This window comes from Kogia breviceps, chromosome 9 (assembly GCF_026419965.1).
Source record: "Kogia breviceps isolate mKogBre1 chromosome 9, mKogBre1 haplotype 1, whole genome shotgun sequence".
Classification (NCBI taxonomy): Eukaryota; Metazoa; Chordata; class Mammalia; order Artiodactyla; family Physeteridae; genus Kogia; species Kogia breviceps.
In genome coordinates, this window is record NC_081318.1 from 115,067,348 (window position 1) to 115,090,870 (window position 23,523).

At 47.7% G+C, this 23,523-nt stretch overlaps 1 pseudogene; it reads left to right on the top strand.

Moving 5' to 3' along the window:
* Positions 1–21,743: 21,743 nt before the first annotated feature.
* Positions 21,744–23,167, top strand: LOC131762449 (tumor susceptibility gene 101 protein pseudogene; annotated as a pseudogene).
* Positions 23,168–23,523: the final 356 nt, after the last annotated feature.

Here is a 23,523-nt window from a genome sequence, read left to right on the forward strand (position 1 = left end):
GAGAGGCCACAACAGTGAGAGGCCCGCGTACCGCAAAAAAAAAAAAAAAAAAAAAAAGAGAATATAATATACATCCGCAACTTATCACAATATACCTTGAATTACTAGTACACCACTTCATGTATAATGTAAAAATCTTACAACAGCATAACCCTACTTAAAAACTTTCTGTCCTCTCTGCTACTAGGAGCATATACTTTACTTTAAAAGGTTATAATCCCTAAACACACAATTATTAGTTTTTCCTTAAATATTAAATTGACTTTAAATGAATTTTTTAAATGAAAGAAAAACAGTCTTTCATATTTATCAGCCTATCTACCATATTCAGCTATCTTCCTTCCTGTTGATCTGGATTTCCAACCTGGATTTGTTCCTTTCAGCCTGAAATTCTTTTATCATTTCTTGTAGTGCAAGTCTAGTGATGGACAATTCTCTCAGCTTTGGTATACTGAAAATAACTTTATTTTGTTTCTGTTTCTGAAAACCTCTACGTCTAGAATTCTGGGTTGTCATTTTTTTCTTTCAGCCCTTTAAAGATGTTCCATTTTCTTCTTGCCACTATATTTCTGATGAGAAGTGAGTTGTTCTTATCATTATTCCCCCAGTATGTAATGTGTCTTTCCTCTGGCTGTTTTTAAGAATTTTTTTTCTTTATCTTTAGTTTTCAGGAGTTTGTATTTGGTGTGCTTTGGTGTGAATTTGGTGGTGGGAGGGGGAGGGAAATTTTTATACTACTTGAGGTTTGTAGTGATTCTTGAATAAATGGGTTGATGAACTTATCAAATCTGCTAAATTTTGTCAAATATATGCATATTTTATTGAATGTATAAACTCCATTTCTCCCTCTTCTTCTACCTTTGAGACAACATTTCTATGTATGTTAGACCTCTCAGCACTGTTCAACACGTCACTGAAGCTCCGTTCAGTTTTCAGTCTTCTTTATCTACATGCTTCAGTTTTCTTCAAGATCACTGATCCTTTCTTCTGCTACATCCAATCTTCGGTTAAGGCCAGCCAGTAAATTTTTGACTTGAGATATTGTATTATTCAGTTCTAGGGTTTCCACTGGGTTCTTTTCTAGTTTTCATATCTCTCCTGAAATCCTACTCTTCACTCATCACAGTCATATTGTCCCATGGACTGTGTAAGCAGAGTTACTGTAGGCATTTCAAATCCTGAATGCTGATTCCAGCATCAGCATCCCTTGTGATTCTGCATCTAATGACTTAGTTTTCTGGACTGTGAGCCACATTTTCCTGTTTCTTCACAGATCTAGTAAGTACACTCCTGTGCCATGGTTTCTTAATTTAGTGAGAACATTGGTTTCCTATGACTGGTACTCCGCTAAAACATGTTCATATTAGTGCCACGAAAAATTTATTTTATCTTCAACATCAACTTTAGTAGCATGCAGAATTATGTCAGACGTTATATCTTCTATGACATAAACTTTTAAGATCTTTGTGTTGATTCCCTGAATTACATTAAAAAAAATGAAACAATTCATATTAACTCGTTTTCTATTTAAAGGATCTAATGACTACAACAAAAATTGACATTTTTAAACTGATGTTAAAGTTTTTTTCTGAAAATGGAGGCCATGTAATTACAGATACAGCTGTACTTTTGATACATGCAAAAAAACCCAAAAATAGAAGGGAAAAAAATAATTTAGAATGACAGCCATTTGACCTAAAAAGGCATGTTTCTCAAGTGATATATGAGTGCAGCTTCTGTCACTGTACATCTTAATTGTTCACCTTTGAGCACCATGTTCTTAAAATAACTTCTAACTTTTGAAGCAAAAGCTGATGCTTTCTCAGAGTTTTTTTTTTTTTTCTTGCGGAGACTGGTGGCCTGGTGCCTTTGTGTGTGTCAGAGACTATGCCGTGCTATTGCCTTTCCGATTTAATCAGGAGTTAAAGTCAGAGCTCTGCTTATCACACATGCATCTCACAGTGGCAGCCACTGGAGGTACACAGTGGCGGTCTACCAGGGTCACCCAGCTTAGTGTGGCTATTTATAATAAAACAATGAAAAACCCACGATAAATAATGAGCTCTATGGGACTCCAGGACAATAGGATCGTTGTGGGAAATTGGGGACATACAGTCATTCAGTTTATATGTACACTTGGCCGTTGTTTTGGAGATGGGGCGGGCCCTTTTGCTCATCACAATTCTATCCCTGTACCATTTGCTGGTATCTGCCATTCCATCCCTGTTTAAGGTTCAGGCCTTGAGCAACGACACGCTGGGTGCCCACAGACATAGATCTGGCCGTTCTTGTCTGCGGCACTCACTGGATTGAGAGGACAGCTTCCCAGAGGTTTCTCCAGGTTTGCAGGGCCATTTCAGCATTCACCTGAGAATAAAATGGCCCAGTCCGCGATTCTCTAAGCGGACTTCATTTGCTCACATCTCACTCTTCTGTCACAACAGATCACGCCCACAGAACTCGAGGTGTTCCATAATGGATTGTGTTCACTACTGCTCAAAACAGGCCACAAGCTTGTCATCTGGCATTAGCGCTGGCAGGGCTGGGGCTGGGGGGGTCCCTGCGTGCAAGTCAGGCACCGCACACACATGCTCGCGGTGGACAGAACGCATCCCCGTGGTGGCAGATGTCACCTTCCTCAGCAGGAACCTCCATCTCCGCGAGGTTGTTAAAAGTAGATATACATCTTTAATGGGGGCATTAATACTTCAAGAGCTTGTAACGGTGCTGGAGAGCAGGGGTTTTAGTCACTTTCCAGGACCCATTAAAATTCATGTGCAAATTATTGGGGGGAGTTTTTTCAGCTCATCATCCATTAGTAACTAGTGAAACAGCTGTTTCACATGTGCATGGTGGAGGGAAAGTGCTGCATAAGCAATCAGACCTAATATCTATCATACTGCTTGGTTTTTAGGTTTTGGGGTAAGTTGATCATTATTACAAAGTTGGTAAAATTTGGAACCAGCCTATTGATTGTACAGCAAGTACAAACATAACCAATCAATGGTTCTCTGACTTCAGGAGGGTTCAGGCTGCTGCTTTTAAGAAGCATCAAAGCCCATTTTGAAAGCTGAGTGTTACGGGAAGAGGCTGCTATTGACACTTGCTTTAGGCATTCACATGCTCTTAACAGACTGCAGGAATTCCAGCCCTGCCTAAAGGTGCTGGTCTGAATAGAAATGTCACAATTATCTACGTCTGTCCCAGGAACAATAACTCAAATGCAACTAAACTGAGCAAACATTATTGAGCATTTACCATGACAGACCCAGTGCCGGAGCTGGGGATATGTGGGGATCAGGTATGGTCCTGGCCCTGAGGAAGCTCACAGTCTTATAGGATCCAAGGAAGCAAAAGGTTACCCCATAGCGATGTGTGTGGGGAAGGCATGCACAAGGGAAGCTTCTAGAAAGTGGCCGGGGCGGCACCACAAATGGAGGAGTGAAGTTGAGGCCTGCAGGCACACAGGTGGGCGAGCGTTCCAGACGGTGAGAGTAGAATCTGCAAACCCACTGATCTTAAGCCTATCTGAATTGGGTAGGTCCTGTTACCCAAAAGCTGGGTTCGCCTCTTGGGGGTTAGGCCAAAAGACACAACCAAGCCAAAGATGTGTCCCTTTGTCTGACTGCCTATCTTCTTTTGTTTAGGAGAGCTGACAACTCTTGTTAGGGTAGAGTTCCATTGCAGAGAACTGATAGAATGCAAATGATCCTTGTCCAATAACAGATCAAACCATTTTCACCTGGAAGGAAAGATAACTCCTAGTGCAGTTTATTGCCTTGCAGGAGATTAACCAGCTTCTTGGGAAATCCATTTCAGCATTTGTTTGGCTGAAAAACTCTGTGTCTTCTTCAAATTCTCTTTTGAATCAGTATTAACATCTCATTAGTTCTTTCATCATTCGATGACTTAAAATTTTTGACTCAGGTTCATTTTGTATTTGTATGAGAGTCATGGGTTTGGGTTTTTTAATTAAGCTTGTACACTGTCCTCTTGAAACTAAAGAGGGGAAACGTTAAGTTCCTTTTTTATTATTAAATTCCTGTTGTCATACACACCATCTGTGTTTAGCAATCGCCACCCCTGTTCAGTGCTGTTCCTTAGCCTGGTGATGGCCTCAGCTGTGACTCCGCTGGGAACCAGTTCCTAAGTCAGCAGGAAGTACGCCGCCCCCCCTCTCTCATTATAAACAATGCTGCAGGAAAATTTCTCTCATTTCTCTCCCTGTGCACATGTGTGAGAGTTTCTCTAGGAAAGTACCTAGATTTGAAAGTATTAGGTCAGTGTGTGGTCATCACCAGTGTTACTTTATATTTGCCAGTTTGCTATGCAAAGTAGCACGCTCCTTGTGTCAATTTACTAGAACTGCCATAAAGTAGCACAGATTCTCCCCCAGGGTCACTCCCTTCAGCTTCCTCCCCAAATGTAACTATTGTCCTAACTTCTAATACAATGCTATCAGTTGTGCCTTTTTGTGACCTTTATATAAATATTACTATGCAATATGTATTCTTCTGTGTTAGTTCTTTCTCTCAACATTATGTTTGTAAGATGCATTCTTGTGGATTGTAGCAGTAATTTATTCATGTTTAATGGCTATACGTTACTGCGCTGTGTGCATACACTACAATTCACTGATCCGTTCCGCTGTTGATGGATATTTGTGTAGTTCCTAATTGGGGGCTATTGCAAATAATGCTTTTATGACATTCCTTTGCATGTCTTTGTGATTGAATTTGCTGGGTCGTAGCGTATGAAGAAGATAGTTTGCTAGAACTTTTCCAAACTGGTCGTATCGATCTGTACTCCCAAAAGCAATACATGGGAGTTCAAGTTGCTCCACATTCTCGTAAAATGCTTGGCATTGTCAACTTTTTATTTTCAATATTTTTTAATCGAAGTACAGTTGATTGATGTTGCATTAATTTCTGCTGTACAGCAAAGTGATTCAGTTATACATATATATGCATTCTTTTTTTATATTCTTTTCCATTATGGTTTGTCATAGACTATTGAGCCTAGTTCTCTGTGCTATACGGTGGGACCTTGTTGTTTATCCATTCTGTATATAAAAGCTTACATCTGCCAATCCCAACCTCCCACTCCATCCCTCCCTCAACCCCCTCCCCTTGGCAACCACAAGTCTGTTCTCTAGGTCCGTGATTCTGTTTCTGTTTCACAGATAGGTTCATTTGTGTCATATTTTAGATTCCACATATAAGCGATATCATATGGTATTTGTCTTTCTCTTTCTGACTTGCTTCACTTAGTATGATAATCTCTAGTTGTATCCACGTTGCTGCAAATGGCACCATTTCATTCCTTTTTATGGCTGAGTAGTATTCCATTGTATATATGTACCACATCTTCTTTATCCATTCATCTGTCAATGGACATTTAGGTTGTTTCCATGTCTTGCCTATTGTGAATATTGTCAACTTTTTAAATGATAGTCGTTCAGGAAGGGGTATGAAGACGTCACATAAATTTTATGAGGTTTTCCAGTTTTGTGGTGGAAGCAACCATTGTTCCAGCGCTGTGCAAGCGGTGGACATGGTCACCCCTAATCCTTTTGGGTGGTTCTTTCCCAGCTTCAGGTGTTTCCTCATGCACAAGTGCTGACCCTCAGTCTGCTATTTACTAAAAGGGGACCCTTCGTAGATTTCTCTGTGCCGATGGCTCCTGCCTGTCAGTCTGTCCTGCAAACTCTAGCTGCCTTGATCTCCCCAGACTCACAGCTCCATTTCTTTAACCTGGGCGTCCACTAGGCATCTCCTGGCACCCCCGTGCTGGGCAGTCACCTGGAAACTGTCCCAAGGTAGTAATCTGGGGGCAATCACAGTGCTTATCTCACTTGTCTCCTGCCTCTCAGAGATTATTCACCTACATTGCTAAACATCCAGTGTCTTGGAAACCAGTGTCTCATGCATTTTGTCCATTTTTTGGTTGTCTCTGATAAGAGGGTCGACTGGTCCCCATTACTCCATTTGTACCAGATGTGGAAGTCTTTTTCATACATTTTCAAATGGATAATTGGTGGATAAACATTATTGCATTTAGATTTCAGATACATTTAAAAGAGTGATGTCACAGTTTTATTTTAAAACTTCAAGATTTACATTACTCTAGGGGTCACATCCATGGAGTATTTAGAACATCTTTATATGTCAACTTGAAAAGCACTTTAAGTTAATATTTAACTTAATTTCAGCATTTAAGTTAATATTTTTGTCAATATTACTTTGAGGTTACAGAAGCAAAACAGTCTGAGGACCATTGTTTTAATTACCCATATGGTGTCTCTATTGGTCTGAAACTAGTGACATTTGCCAACAGTGGTCTTTTAGGGACTCCTGGGGTACTAGGACCAGTCGGTGTGGTGCCCTTGTCCCAATTCCTTCCCAACAACAGGCTTTGTCTTGAATTTCACGAAAGGGGAAACTGCACCTAGTTTGCCATCTACGGTATGATAAGTATCAATCTCCCTGGTTGCTTCTCGCATATCTCATTTGTGCAAGTCCACGTCTTGGTCTTGGCGTGATGAACACAGACACACACTCCTGACGGGTGAGTATAAGCTCAGATCTTGTTTGGAAGGGTTGCCATCCCAACGAGAGACAGTGGGATGGTTCATCCACTGTCACACTGTTAATCATGTGTGGATCCAGAACTGGAACCCAAGTGACTAGATACAGCATCTCCTGTCCTTCCTCGCACCAGAGTCTCTAATATAAGTGGGACAAACAACCATATTGGCCACCTTTCCCATCTGTTCCCACTTTCATATGAAGAAAGAACTTGAGTAAAAATTGTTACTGTACAAGTGAAAATTGTTACCGTACAAGTGAAACTTTGAGGGGGACTTATTTATTACCTATGTTTTACCAATAAGAGCATAGAGGGCTTCCCTGGTGGCGCAGTGGTTGAGAGTCCGCCTGCCGATGCAGGGGACACGGGTTCGTGCCCCGGTCCGGGAAGATCCCACGTGCCGCGGAGCGGCTGGGCCCGTGAGCCGTGGCCGCTGCGCCTGCGCGTCCGGAGCCGGTGCTCCGCAACGGGAGAGGCCACAACAGTGAGGCCCGCGTACCACAAAAAAAAAAAAAAAAAAAAAAAAAAAAAGAGCATAGATGTTTCATAGTTGATCTGTGTATAAGTCTTAAGTCTACTTCTTGGAAAATTATAACCCAAAATAAAGTTGACACAATAACATACCACTATATAGTGGAAAATTAACCAAACAAATTTAAACAAATTGTATTAATAATCATGTAGCAATATTTTCAGTAATTTAAGTGTAAAAAATAAGAATGTCAGCAAGTGAAATTCATTCAATTTAAAATGACAGTTATCGTAAAACAGTCTTTCCTCAACTGTTGGTAATTTCAACTATGTGTATGCACAGGAGATTTTCATCTATTTAGGAGGTTTCTAAGACAAATACAAATAGGGAGAGCTTCATGTGTTTCTTCCATAAAAAACAAAGAAAGGGCTTGAAAGTTGAGATTAAAAAGGAATTTGAACTTTGATTCTGGTGGCATGGTAGATTAAGTACCCCAATGGATCTTCCTGACTGAATCAACCAAATGCTGGATAAAATATAAAGATGAAAAATAAAAATTACAGACAACAATAGCATGTGCATCGGAAGGGGGTGATAAGGAATAAAGCATTCTAAAGTCCTTGAATTATTGGGGTGAAGGTATAGATACTGACTAATGTTGTTCTGTAAAATTAAGTACACATGTTAATATACTAGCATAACCACTAGAAGAAGAAGCACAGAGCATATTACCTGCAAACAAGAAGTTAAAAAAAAATTGGAATCGGAAAAAGACAACAGAAAATCAATGAAAAAGATGGCAGTATAGAAGGAAATAGAAAACAGAGCAGACCAAAAAAACATACCTAATATGATAATAAGGTTATAGTCAAATATAGGAGTAATCAGAATAAATGTAACTGGATAAGCTGTGCAGTTATAAGACAGAAATATAAAACTGTGTCTTTTTAAATTCAGCCTAACAGTTGTTAACTTTATAAAGAGACACAACAAAAAATTACAGACACAAAGATAGTCCTTAAGTCAATGGATGGATGGGAAAAAACTGTGCACCAGAAAAATACTAACCAGAGAAAAGCTAATGTAGCCATTTCAATAGCAGACAAATTAGTTTTTGATAAAAGGTTCATGTTAACAAAAAGATATAACTTCTCTAAGCTTGTAAGTGCCTGATAAAATAACCTCAAATTATACAAGGCAAAAATTGTCAGAAAACTAGGAACGTTTGACAAATTCACTGTCATAATGGGGGATTTAAACCACTTCTTTCAATAATAGGTCAATCAAGCAGGGCAAAAAGTTAATAGGAATGTAGAGTTGAACAACAAAATGAATAACTGGATCTAATGAACATTTATAAAACACTGCAGCCTGGGTTTCCCTGGTGGCGCGGTGGTTGAGAGTCCGTCTGCCGATGCAGGGGACGCGGGTTCGTGCCCCGGTCCGGGAAGATCCCACGTCCGCGGCTGGGCCCGTGAGCCATGGCCGCTGAGCCTCCACGTCCGGAGCCTGCGCTCCGCAACGGGAGAGGCCACAGCAGTGAGAGGCCCGCGTACCGCAAAAAAAACCCAAAACAAAACAAAAAAAACACTGCAATCAACAATCAGACAATACACCGTCATGTTAAGCGCTTACTAGAATCAATGAATTTCAAATGATAAGCCCCCTTCTCTTACCATGATTCAATTAAGTTAGAAGCCAACCGCAAAACGAAAATGAGGAAAACACCACACATTTGTAAATAAAACCTCACACACAGCTAAAGCCTTCATGGATGGATAAAAGCAGAAATCATCATGGAAATGAGATAACAGAACGGAAGGATGATGAGATTACCACTTACGATAATCTGTGGGCTGCAGTAAAAATATTACTGAAGTGCAAATTTATAGCCCCGAGAGCTGACTTCATATAACTGGAAAAGCACACATCTCAAAATACAGTCCTTTATTTCATCCCAGGTCTAGGCTCACATACATACTGCACCAGAAATCATATGTAAGAAAGTTGTGGAAGCCAGGTTTCTCACAGAAAAACGCATGGTAGGGAAATGCGGTACACGTATGACAGGCAAAAGGCTTACCAACTTGCACGGTACATTTTATTCATACATAAATAAAAATCAAAGTTCCCTTATATTCTTTAGATAAAACAATATTCTTTTTCTTTAGATAAAACAATATTCTTTTACGTAAGTGCCTACCAAGCAATGTAAATTGGAGTGCAAATTTTTAATCAACTCACTCTAATAATTTCTAATTTTTTTAATTTTTAATTGTGGTAAAATACATATAAAATTTACCATCTTGACCTTTTTTTTTTTTTTTTCAGTACGCGGGCCTCTCACTGCTGTGGCCTCTCCCGTGGCAGAGCACAGGCTCCGTGAGTTCATGTGTGCATTGGCACATGACCTGGGTGCATGTGTGTACACATGCGTGTACACTCAGGGACAGGGTGCCACGTTCCGACGTGTCGCCAGCTCAGCACCTACAGACACATGTGATAGGGCAAGTGTTAGCTCCCAGCCCGTGCTGTCCCGGATCCGATACCCAGGGCCACCTTTTTTTTTGGTGGCTTTGCATGACCAGAAATGAAGGGACCCCTTGTTTCTCGGTGGGAAGTTCTCTGAGGAGAGAAAGGGAAAGACTTGAGCCCAAAGATATTTTAAACATCACAGACACACGTTGAGACGCCCCCGTGCTCCTCGGGTGCCTAGAAACGCACGAGGTGCACGGTGGGAATTCATCGATCACCAAACCTTCATGAAATACACGTTCCTAACTTTGTGAATTTCTCCAAAATCTGAAAAAGAGGGAATGACTCAATGCCTTGATTTTTTTTTTTTTTTTTTTTTTTTTTTTTTTTTTTGTCGCATCAGTGCAACGTCTGCTCCCAGGCCTGGCAAGTGCTGACGGGACCTGACTCTGTGAAATGAGAGTGCGTGGTCACATGACGCTTGGCTGGGGGGGAGGGGGAGGGCCCTGCTGGTACCTCTGGGCCACAACTCCCACGTGTGCTGTTCTCTGGGATGCCTTGCATCTGGCCCGGCTTTGCCCATCCCCACCGCCTGTCCTCCTGACGTGTCCCTCCACCAACATGGCTCTCAGACCCCCCCATCGAGCTCTCAGCCCTGCATGCCACCTCAGCCTGCCCTACGTGCCCACCCCCCAGCCCCCCGCCCTCTCTGCACCACCACTGTCAGGCTCCACTCCCGGCCGTGGCCTCCCAGGCTCCCTAGCTCCAGTCCTGCCCCCCAGGTGGCCAGAGGGGTGATCTCAATCCCCTGCTCTTATCCGGGTGGCAGAGCTGCAAACTACACAACCCGCCCCAAAGGGCTGAAAGCCTGAGGACAAGGACGGGCTCCCAGGCTAGAAAATCAGAGGTGTGGGGTCCCAGAGGGACCAGCTCTGTCACTTACCACCGCGGCCCCGGGGTGAGGCTGGTTCACAGCAAGGCCGCTGGCAGCACAGCAGGGCCGGCTCCCTGCCCTTGTCCTGCAGGGGACACACAGGCTATTTTTGCTGCTGTCCCTTTGAAACAAGGAAATTTCCTCAGTTCTCCTCATGCTCTTTGGCCCCAAGCAGGTCATGAGGCCATTGCTGGCCAATCACTGTCCCTGGGAGGCTGAACGCTGACCGTCTTGGGCCTGGGTTCCTGAGTGGCGCCCACGGGGGTGCAGGGGTGGGCTGACCGTGACAGGTGATCTTGAGAAAGAATAAACTACCGCTGCTTTAAGCCACTACGCTTGGGGGGGCTTGGTTATAGGGCATTCAATCCTGGCATGCACAGCGATGTGAGCAGTAAGAGGACGGCCCTGGAATGTGCGGGGGTGCTTTTGAGGGACAAGCAGGCCCTCCGTGACCTCTGGTGCCCAGGCTGGTAGGAACCCCAACCTTCCTCCACCACAAGCGCCTCTCATGTTGCAGGCCGTCGCGCTCAGCCAGGGCAGCAGGGTGTCTCCTCAGGGATTGTAGGAGGACCCTTGCAGACTCCGAAGAAGTACGCCAAAGCAGAATTCATGACTGTGCAGGTCCCAGAGGGCCCCAGCGCCCAAGCTTCAGTGGCTTCTCACATGCTGGGTGACACATGCAGATATGCCGAGAACGTGCAGCCAAGCTCGGGACCCAGTGGGCAGCAAGTTTGCCCAGCGTTGCAGGGAATGCGTCAGTGAAAGTGGCGGGGCCGGGCTGGGCCCCCCATGGAGGGACAAGGTCAGCGCTCTAAGGACATCCCACGGCGGTGTCTCCTGTAGTCTTTGAGCATTGACTGGGGCCTTGGTCGGGGATGAGGCGACCATGTCTGCAGCTGCAGAGCAGAAATGGGCAGCGTCGTGGTGACTGGTGTAGAGAGTAGTGCAGTGTGAGGGTGCCTGTAGAATGACGTCTACCATCGTGGTTTCCCAGGAGTCCTCAGGATGTGGAAAGAGTTGCACTGATCTTGGGTCCAGGTGTAGGGGCTGGGAGTATTGTTGAATAGGAACCACCATGCTGGGGGCGGGGCTGCCCAGAGTCTCTGCGTGTAGCATCTGGAACTGTGCACAGGCCATCTTGGCCGATGGTGTGGTTGGGCATTGAAAGCACAGCTGGAATGCCGGCCTCCCCGGCTGGGTGTGGAGCTGGTCACTGTGGTAGAGGAGCCCTTGTGGCCCTTGCTTGCTCGGTCAGTCTTTTAATTGACCACAGAACGGGCAGCTTAAACAACAGACATTTCTCATCTTACAGTCCTGTAAACTGCAAGCCTAAGCTAAAGGTGTTGGCAGGGCTGCTTTCTCCCGAGGCCTCTCTCCTTGGTGTGTAGGTGACCGTCCTCTCCCCGTGTCCTCATCGGAGTGTCTCTCTGTGCGTGTCTGTGTCCTGACCTCTTCTTCTTATGAGGATACCAGTCATATTCAATTAGGGCCCACCTTAATGACCCCATTTTAACTTAATTACCTTTTTAAAGACCTGACTTTTGAAGAGTCCCATTCTGAGGTCCGGGGGTTAGACTTCAACCTGTGAACTTGGGGGACACAGTTTGACCCACAACATTTCCATTAGTCTCTCTGCTCCTCACAAGAAGCCAGGGCACATGTGGGATGGGCATTATCCTCCATTTTATAGATGAAGTGACTGGGGTGAGAGACACTGAGGCTTCCCACCAGCACAGAGGTGGGAGGGTCAGGGAGAAGAAGTCCAGCCCCTTCTTCTCCTTTCCTGCTTGTTGCCCGAAGATCAGGGCTGAGATGAGCACGGACAAGACACCTTGGCAGCACACAGCCGACTGCGATCCGCCCCTGGAGAGGCTGTCTGACAGGAGTGGGGGACCATCCGGGGGCCTGGGAAGGGTCTGGTTGGACTCTCCCAGGAGAGAAGAGGTCTCAGCCAGTGACCACAGCTCTGTAGACCCCCCAGCCTCTGTCTGCACAGCTTCCAGAAGACCTTGCTTCCTGCACCTTCTCCTGGGAAGGCTGCCCTTGGGTGAGTCCTGTGCCCCTTGGACCCATTCGGAGTCTTGCAGCACCTGCCTCCCCTTCTCGGGCCACCCTCCTCTGTCACCATTAGAGACCTATCTGCCTGGTCCACCACCAAACAGAGGTGCCAAGAGGAAACACAGGCTCTCCTCACAGCTCAGATGCAGGCATTCAGGAGATATTCAGTGAGAGGCTGGTACAGCTCAGGATCCTATTGGCTGTGTTGGCGCCGCCTCCTTGGTGCCACGGCTTCGCCCCTTCCTCCCTGGCAGGACTTCACGTGGTTATCAGCAGGTATTTACTGAGCTCCTACCACGTGTCACTTCTGGCCCATGGAGCTAACCCACGAGCAGGGTAAACAGACAGCAGGTACCAAACTTAACGCATAGGTGAGTCACAGACCGCACTGAGGATGCTTCATAAGCACTAAGGAGAAGAGAACAAGGGGTGAGGCGGGAGGAGTAGGGCAGGGCTACCGGTCACGGGTGCAATTTCAGGGGCCGCTCAGTGACATGGAGAAGGTAGTATTCCAGCAAGGACTTGACGGGGTCAGACGCCCATCCTTCCTTCTGGGATCACTGTGGCAAACTGCACAGGCCCCCGGACCTGCAGCTGTGCTCAGAGAGGTTGGGTCCTCAGCTTAGTGCTGCATGGCTGGTGCGGCAGGTAAAGCGGAGTGACTGAGTGGAAGCAGTAAGTAGGACCTTAAGGAAGGATAGATAATTCTGGAACTCTCTCCCTCTGTCTCGTTTCAATATATCTAGCATACTGATTACAAGTCAGCAAAGGTTTGTATTGTCCGTGGTCACTTTCGGAATGAACCTACATGCCCTCTCATTGGATCCCGACTTTTGAAATAAACACATTTATGACCGTTTCACAGACGAACAACAGATCACTCGTCAAAATCACAATTCTCGGGCTTCCCTGGTGGCGCACTGGTTGCGAGTCTGCCTGCCGATGCAGGGGACGCGGGTTCGTGCCCCGGTCCGGGAAGATCCCACATGGCGCGGAGCGGCTGGGCCCGTGAGCCGTGGCCGCTGAGCCTGCGCGTCGGGAGCCTGTGCTCCGCAACGGGAGAGGCAACAACAGTGAGAGGCCCGCGTACCACAAAAAAAAAAAAAAAAAAAAAAAATCACAATTCTCCAAAGAACGGTCTGGAAAAGAATTAAGAAATAAGACAAGGGAGTTTAACTAGGCAATATCTCATTTCCGTCTCTGCACATCCATGGTCACGATGATCTGAAATGTCAACATTCTGCTTCTTTCACTACTTAACATTTTCAAAAATTAAGCCAAATCACACTGGCAGGCATTCTCTGAGGACATCTACCTGCCCAGATAGGTGCTGTGAGGCCTGACAAACGTGTAAGCTGTGGTCTGAGTTTGCAAGCAACTTAGCAAAGTAATTTACACATAAAAATATGGACCTTCTTGTATTTAAGCAACCCTATTAAGGAAAGTGCAGGAGGTAGCTGAGTGCGGTAGATAACGGCCCTCGGAGAGCACCAGCCTGGGTGGTGGTCCCGACTTGGTCCCCATGACTTGGCAGGTGCCCTGGGCAATCAGCAGCCCCTACCTGGCCTTCTGAGCTGTCCCTTCCTCAGCCACGTGCCCCAGGTCCCGCGGCAGTCCCACAATTCTATGAGAGGTCTGCCCTCTGTCACAAACATCTATCTGGCCTTTCCCTGTTTTCTAACCCTCTTGACAATTTTACCCAATGAAGATCACGCCAAAGGAGACAAGAATCAATAAGACAGGATTCCACCCCAGGGATAACTAAATCAAAAGCAAACTGAGAAATGTCTTTGCATTTAGTGAGTCTTGAATATTTTGTGTGCCAAGCTGAAGGCACAGCCTCTGATGCTGAAACCTCGCAAGAATCCATTGGTATGCTCAGCTGACCTTGTTGGTATGTGCTGGTCTTTTTACGGGGTTGCTTTATATGGACCATGCAGTTCCTTGTCTTGTGTGAGGCAGCACCTCACCCCTGTGGGTGCATGCTAAGTAATGTTTGGTCATGATCCTTCTAGAACTTCTTAGCTAAGAGCAAAATGGCTTCGCCTGCTCATTCTATTTTCAACTTATTTCTGTCTCTTCCCTGTACGGTTTCTGTTGTTCCAGAAAGAGGCCTGTACTCAGATCAGAAAGGTGCAAACACTGGCATTGAGTTAAAGTCCCAGACCAGTGTTCAGATTCTCTGAGCTTTGGTTATTTCACCTCTGAAAAGCGACAGGGATAACAGTGCCTATTCTAATAAAGTGGAAGAATCGTGGAAATGCACGTGACCCCCCGGCTCGCCCATTCACGTTTGCCGGAAGACTCCCCACCCTGTTCTTCTCGTCTTATCTTTTATCACTTCTAAACAGGAGATGGCTACCCCTTATCTCCTCTCACCCCGCACTGAGCAAAAACAATGATGAGGAGCCCAATCAGGAGCAGAGAGTAAACAAAATCATGAGGGCCAGCAGACGGGCACGGTCAGCACTGAGTTCCAGGAAACCCCTCTGGCTGCAGCACGAAGGGCTGGGAGACAGAGATGCTAAGACGTGCTGGTTTTGCTGAGCGGAGCGCAGAGACCCGGGTGGGAAGGGAGGGCCAGCAAAGTGGCACAGCTCCCGGCCTGCTGGCTGCCTGCACGAGGCTGCAACTCAGTGATCTGGGAAGGAAGGAAGGTTTGGAGGAGAAGATGGAGGGACGCCGAGCCAGACGCACCTGTCATCTGGAGCAGCAGCTATTCTGGGCCCCAAGCTGCAGAGTGGAGCAGGGTGTCCCCAGAGCCATGGAAGAGAAGGTGTTGGAGGGGAGGGAGCGGGGGGGAGGCTTTGCGGGGCTGGGAAGCAGATGCAGGCGATGGAAGGGTAACCAGCATTTGTCCACTTCTGCCAGGTGTCCTGGTGCAGCCACCAGCCAAGCTGTGCAGAGCTGAGAGGACCCGTGGCCACAGAGCCCAGAGTCCCAGCATCCCCACCGGGTCGGAGGGCAGAGTACGGCCTCTTCACGTGTGTTCCCAGTGGGAGGGGTGCCCACTCCACCTTCCGCCTCCAGTGGGAGGACTTTTACTCTTCAGATGGAAACTGGCAATGCTGCTCTGCCTTTTCAGTCTGCAGAAGTCACATCACATGCCCCTCACCGCGGCTGCCCCTTGAAGACACACGTGGTGCCCACGTCTGCATTTCTTCAACACGTCCTGGCCTCCCACGTGCTCCAGCCACACGTGCTGTCCAGGTGCTGAGCGCTGACCCCCACTCCCCAGACTCACCATGACATCCCGTGCATCTCCCAGGGCTGCAGCTGTGTCTCCACCCCCAGATCCCACCCTAGTGCATTTGGGGGTTTTAACCCAAAAGCAAAGCGTGATAGCTCTCCTCCCTATCCCATCTCACTGTCTGTCTTCCAATCGCCACAGAACATAAAAGCAACTAAAATGGAGGTGACACCTTCTTCTAAGAAATGGAAGGTTCAAAAATGCTTTTTTAAAAAAAAAAGCTTTAAAGGGCTTCCCTGGTGGCGCAGTGGTTGAGAGTCCGCCTGCCGATGCAGGGGACACGGGTTCGTGCCCCGGTCCGGGAAGATCCCACATACCGCAGAGCGGCTGGGCCCGTGAGCCATGGCCGCTTAGCCTGTGCATCCGGAGCCTGTGCTCCACAACGGGAGAGGCCACAACAGTGAGAGGCCCGTGTACCAAAAAAAAAAAAAAAAAAAAAAAGCTTTAAATAAATGACAAGAACAAGCTAAAAACTCATCATGAATGAAGAAATTTAAATTCCATTTTGATTAAAAATAAAAAGAGAAGTGTTGTTTTCTGTGATGAAACATGTCTCTCACTTTCGAATCTTCAATAAAGTCTCAAAGTTCCCCCCAAATACCCTGTTTTAATACTGCAGCCTGTGTCATGGGGTTATGTGTCTGGGTGAGAAAACTGCCCCCAAAATACCCATTCTGTCTAAACCAGTATAGAGATTCAATGCAATTTCATCCCAATGGCCTTTGTTTGAACTAAACAATAGATTCTAAAATTTATCTGAGAAAATAAATAATGAGGTTGTGAGGAAACTTTTTAATATGAAAATTAATGAGCGAGCTTCTTTTTTATCGAAGTATAGTTGACTTACAATGTTGTGTTAGTTTCAGGTGTACAGGTAAAGGGATTCAGTTCTACATATAGATATTCTTTTTCATATTATTTTCCATTATAGGTTATTATAAGATATTAAATACAGGTCCCGGGAGCTTCTCCTTTGATATAACTTTAAACGATTATGAAAAAAGGGGAAAGTTATTTTAAAAAGAAAAAGCACGTGGGGCTTCCCTGGTGGAACAGTGGCTGAGAATCTGCCTGCCAATGCAGAGGACACAGGTTCAATCCCTGGTCTGGGAAGATGCCACATGCCGCGAAGCAACTAAGCCCTTGCGCCGGAGCTACTGAAGCCCTGGCACCTAGAGATCATGCTCCACAACAAAGAGAAGCAATGAGACCCCCGTGCACCGCAACGAAGAGCAGCCCCCGCTCGCCGCAACTAGAGAAAGCCCACGCGCAGCAACGAAGACCCAACGCAGCTAAAAATAAATAAATACATAAATAAATATTTTTTTAAAAAAATAATAAACACGTAAAGATTCTCAGCCATCTCCAGAAACGTGCTTCTCCCCTGAAGGCCAGTCAATAACGCAGTTTGCGGTCCATCCACTGACCTTGACTTTGACTCTTCCCGTCGTGGGCAGGGTCCTTTGAGGAGGACTCCCTCTCAGTGAACCAGATGTTGGAGGTGCAGATGTGACAGACACGCAAGACGCAGCTGCTGTTTCCCTGATTTAGTGCAGATGCACCCGTGCACAGCCCTCACCCCACCACCCGCCTGGGCCTCTTTTTGGGTGGGAGGTTCTGTCCTGTGGACAGAAAGGAGGGGCAGTGGCCAAACTCCCCAGACGGCAATCCCAGCTCTTCTGGGCACTTGTGGTTTGGGAACAAGGCTCAACCACCCACCCACCCCTGCCAAGTAGGCTGGTCTCTCCGCCACGTGGGCAGGGCTTAGGGAAGCTTTCTTGAGCCTGATTCCCACCTGTATTCCAACGTGGGGAGAGGGTGCTAACACCAGTCACTAGTGCGCTCGTTGCACTAACTGCTCTGCCGTTGTCACAGGCATTCGAGTTAGCGGGTCCTGCTGCGGCTGCCGCGCTCCTGGTGGGTGAAGTGAGGGGTGAGACACGAGACGGTTAGAGAGGGCCTCCTCCACAAGCATTTTCTGGCACAGACAACCTTCTGTTTTTCCAGACACGCTGTCCCTAATGAAATGTGCAGCTACGTTTGTTTTCCCCGCCGAGGCTGAGTACCAAACAAACATACCACAATGACTGTGTTTAAAGCATAAATTGCTTATGATTCAAATGTTCGTATTTCTCAAGCCATGAATCATCATCTTAGTAATACTCAGTGGTTGGAAATGGCCATCGTGTGTGTGTGTGTGTGTGTGTGTGTATGAGAGAGAGATGGGGGCCATTAAATGCCATATGGCCTCAGTTTAAACTCAGGTGACCTTATTTACTTTTTCCAGTGTTTTGTGAAAAAAGGTCAATTGAGCCCACTTAAGGAACACAGGCGATGTCTGTGCCTGGAGCCATGTCCTCCTTCTTTGGGTGTGGGAGCCGGGCCCCGGCTGCTGCGGGATGAAGCCAGCTGGGTAGGTCTCTGAGCTCGTCCAGAGCGGGGAGGGTCCGCAGTGCTCGCTTGCCTAGCTGGTCTGGGTGGAGCCGGGGCGGCCCCTCCCTCGAGACACCGACCCCGCCCGTAGCCTCAGCCAAGCAAGCTTCCCACGGGGCGGGCGGGTGAAGCATCAACACAGGGAACCGCAGGCTGGCACGAGGCCACCACTTCCTGACATTCAAGGGGACAAGGTGGCTCCTTGGCCGGAGGGAGAGTGGAATGAGGAGAGGGCCGCGGGAGCGGGCAGGGCAGAGCTAGCATCTCAGCCGCACCCAGGTGGGCAGCTCACCTGCTGTCTGGAGCAGCCCGTGCATCTAGCATCACGCCTGGCTGATGTGCCGGGCAGATCTTGCCCGGCGTGGCGGGTGAGCAGAAGAGAACGGAGGGTCACCAGGCACCGCATGCCCTCCCACGAGGACCAGCTGGCTAGACCCAGTTCAGGGCCTTCGCCCGAGGACCTGTGGGGCCGTACCTTCTGGTCCTGCCTCTTCACCCAGTGCCCCCTCCCTTCACATCGGCTCGTCCACGGTCCAGCTCCAAGGCTCCTCTCCTTTCTCCCACCCACACGTGAAGCAAGAATCCCCCAAGTCTCTGGGCTTCCCCGCAACCCAGCAGTTTGGGGTGTCCCTGCATTACCATTATATGGGCATACATTGGACAGCCTCAGCTGCATATGCTGTCTCCCGTAAACCCAAGTGGGGGCAGCGTCGGGCACAGAGCCAGCCCCTCTGACCCAGATGCTGCCTGGCTGAGAGGTGGCCCAGCTGAGTGGCACGGCTGAGGCCTGCCCAGGGCCAAGCCACCAGTCGTGGGGACCCGGAGCGCTGTGTTTGCTGCTACAAAAATGGATTGAGGGGACATTCTCCACCTATGTAGCAGAAGTGCAGGGCCTTCCCCGTTGCTTGGGCTTTTAAATGAAGATGGAAGCCAATTTCTGGGGCCCAGGAGAACCCGAGGGACTGCTCCGGGTGTTCTCACAGCCAGAAAGCAATTGAAACACTTTTCAAATAGGCCAGAATGTCCGGTCTGGAAATAGTCTGTGCTTTTGAAAGTAAAACATATTCACTTCAGATCTCATGCATGGGGGAGGCTTCTCAGCAGCCCTGCTCTGTGCTGGTGATGGGGCTTCGTGGAGGATGGACCAGAGGCCCTCACAGCTTTGCATTTCAGCCCCTCTCAGCCCCACCCCAGAGGGTCTGCGGGCTGCAGGGCTGGTCACGGGGGGGTCCCTCAGACCGTGCTTCAAAACAACAGCGACAGTGACGGCAATAACAGAGCTGCTAGCTACAAACATCACCACGGCCAGACGCAGCCTGCCGGCCCCCCACGCATCCAACAGAGGCCCCAGTGAGCTTGTGCGGTTCCACCTGCTTCTCTCCTCGCCCCCGGGGCCCCGAGGTGGGAGAGGAAGCCTAGAGCCCAGCTCCACCTGAGCCGCAGTTGGCCCATCCGTGAAATGGGGATAATGCTGCCTGGTCCGTGTCCCGCTCCCCCCGCCCGCCCCCAGGGCAGCCTGGCCTTAGGTGTGGCTGGGGCAGTGAGGCTGTGTTCCAGGAGTCCTTCAGTGAACAGGAGGCGGCGGGACCAGCCAACAGCAGAGAGCTGATGAGCAGGAGGCCCCAGCCGCAACAGGTGGGAGGTGGCGAGGCCAGAAGGGCTCTGAGGTCCCGCATTTGCCCACACCAGGCCAGTCCTGGTGGTCTTGTCAGTGTCAGGATGGAGACTTACAACCAGCCCCCTCCCTCGGTCCCAAAGAACAAAAACCTGGCACTCTCCTCTTCCCTCTTTAGCCTGTGAACTCCAGCCCCTCCCCGGGGGGGCAAGAGCTTCAGACAGAGGAGGGGGAACACAGCCTCGAGGTGTCTGTGCTGACCCCCGGGCGGCCCCAGTAACCTCCCACCCCGGACAGCTTCAGGGGGCCCAGGCACACCCACCCCACTCCGCTCAGCTAAATGCGGACCCTGACTGCCCCTGAGGGCATCCCAGGACCCCTGTCCAGATGGTGCCGGACCCATCAGGAGCCCCTCCCCATGCGGAACCCACATGCACCCCAGCACCCCTCCCACCAGTCAGGACAGCCGGTGTCCCCGACGGGCTCTGTCCTCCCGTCACGCCCACAAGGAGACAAACACACCTACCTTCACCTCCATCTGACTGTGGGAGGTGAGAGGGTGGGCTTTCCACAGGACCCCAGAGCACCCGTCTCTCCTGCCAGCCCCGGTGACTCTGGCCGGCCCCCGGGCTCCAAGCATATCCACGTGGGCTGCAAGCATCCCACAGCAGATGATGGCGCCAGGAGCCTTAAGCACAGTTAGACGTTCAGGACTCCAGATTAGTTAGCCAAAAAGCACTTGCTCTCCCTGAAATAATATCGATCTGAAGAAAAAAGCCCAGTAAAAAGTTAATGCGCTGACCGACTCATCTATAGCCACTTTGGGGAAGCCCTCAGGGACCTCAGTCTGATCCTGGTTCTCATAGCAACATGCACACTTCTCCTGTCTCCGCTCCCTCATCGGCACCCGGTTCCGAGGAGTAGTTGTCGTGAAGCCTCCGCAGGTGGCTCGGACGAGTCCACCAGTCACAGAGAGTTGTCTGCCCCCTTTTTGCATGCTCCCCACACGCCAGGAAGAAAAGGCACCCTAGAGCCCTGCAGGAAGCCAGCCAGAGGAAACCATGCCCCCTTCCCCAAAGCAGGTGCCAGGGGACATCTCAGGGCAGGGCGGAGGGAGGGGACTCCGGACTGGATATCAGGTTGAAGTTTCGGTGTAGACTCGATGGGATTTTCACATCAGAGAGTGAGTCCTAATCACTTACAGAGATTCTTCAGGCCATGAGCTCTTCCTGAGATGTCGTGTTGTGGGAACTAGGAGACATGAAGACGGCCTTTGCAGGCAAACAGCCGTTTAAGAAGGCTCACCGTGCAGTACATTGGTGACACAAAGATTCTTTTTTAAAAACAACTTTATTAAATCATAATTTACAAACCATAAAATTCGTTTATTTTGGACTTTTTTTTTTTCTTTTTTTGGCCACGCTGCACAACCAGTGGTGTATCCCCTACCAGGGATCTAACCTGTACCCCCCGCAGTGGAAGCACTCTGTCCCCACCACTGAACTGCCAGAGAATTCCCAAAATTCACCTAGTTTAAGTGTAAACTTTAATGATTTTTAGTCAATTTACAGAGCTTTACAACCATCACCACAATCTAATTTTAGAACGTTTCCATCAACCTCAGAAGATCTCTGATGCCTAATTATAGTCAATTCCTAATTCCAGTGCAGCCCTAGGGAACCACTAGACTACTTTCTGTCTCCATAGAGTTCCCTGTTATGGACATTTCATAGGAATGGAATCATAAAAGAAGTGGTCTTTTACTTCTGGCTACTTTTACTTACCATAACGTTTTTGAGGCTCATCCATATTATAGAGTATATCCTTCATTCCTTTTAAAAACATGCCATTGTAGGAATAGACTACACTTTGTTTCTCCATTCTCTAGTTGGTGGACCTTGCAATGGTTTCCACTACTATGGCTAATGCTGGTATGATCCTGTTTTTGTTTCTCTCAGGGAGATTTTTAGGAGTGAAATTTCTGGGTCATATGGTAGATTTACGTTTAGTATTTTAAGGAACTGCCAGACCGTTTTCCAAAGTGGCTGCACCGTTTTACACTCCTGCCAAAAATGGATAAGGGCTTGGGTGTGCGATTGTGTGGGGGAGCCCTGGAGCAGCTGACCCTCTGCCTGCAGAGACGGGGGTCATGAGGCGGCCTCCATGGCAGCGTCAGAGAGCCACAGCTCAAGGAAATGGTGTCCAAGTTCAAATACAGAGACCTAACTGTACGTGAACCTGTCAGTGTTATCACTTTATACAGGGATCTCAAACCTGTATTGGATTCGTATGTTTTTAATGATGGCAGTTCCAGGGAGCTAATGAACCTCGCTGGAACATTTCCTGTGCCTTACAGAGGCATACATATAAATAAGCCAATATGGCTCTGGCTGCTGGACACATACCCATATAATCCCCCGATCTGTTTTGTTAAGCTTACTGGTTCGATGACTATTGAAACAGGAAAGCATGTGGATGCTAATGGGAAGATACATCTTCCTTATCTACGAGAATGGAAAGACTCACAGTCAGACTCGTTGGGGCTTATTCAAGTCATGACTGCAGTGCTTGCAGAAGAACCTCCAGTCTTTTCTCATCCTACTAGTTCAGCCTCCTACCCACCGCACCAGGCAACAGGGCCACCAAATACTTCCTACGTGCCAGGCACGCCAAGTGGAGTTTCTGCATACCCATCTGGATACCCTCCTCGTCCCAGTGGTTACCCAGGCTGTCCTTAGCCACCTGGCGGTCAGTATCCTGTCACAACGGGTTCCCAGTACCCGTCCCAGACTCCTGGGACCACTGTTGGTCCCAGTAGGGATGGCACAATCAGCGAGGACACACTCTCCGGGCCTCTCTCATCTCAGCAGTCAGTGACGAACTGAGATGGCAGATGAAGGAAGAAATGGATGGTGCCCAGGCAGAGCTCAATGCCTTGAAACAAACAGAAGAAGACCTGAAAAAAAGGTCACCAGAAACTGAAAGAGATTGTTCCCTGTTTAAATCAAGAAGTAGCTGAGGTTGATAAAAACATAGAACGTTTGAGAAAGAGGATGAAGAACTCAGTGCTACTCTGGAGAAAATGGAAACTCGATCTGAAAACAATGATACTGATGAAGTTATCATTCCCACGCCCCGCTATACAAACAGACCCTAAATCTGTATGCAGAGGAAAATGCTATTGAAGACACCATCTTTTACCTGGGAGAAGCCTTGAGGCGGGGAGTAATAGACCTGGACGTCTTCCTGAAGCATGTATGTCTTCTGTCCTGTAAACAGTTCCAGCTGAGGGCATTAATTCAGGAAGCAAGAAAGACTGGCCATCTTAGTGACCTCTACTGACTCCTGTGATACCAGCTGGAGATTGAGGTCTTCTAAAGCATTCTTTTCTTCTCTTCCTTTCTCTTACATCAGTAGGTGCCCAGAATAAGTTATTGCAGTTTATCATTCAAGTGTAAAATATTTTGAATCAATAATATATTTTCTGGGAGACGCAAGAGGGAAGAGATATGGGAACATACATATATGTATAACTGATTCGCTTTGTTGTAAAGCAGAAACTAACACACCATTGTAAAGCAATTATACTCCAATAAAGATGTTAAAAAATAAAAATTAAAAATTAAAATTAAAAAAATAAAAAATAAAATAAAAATAGTAATATATTTTCTGCTTTCTTTTGGTAAAGACTGGCTTTT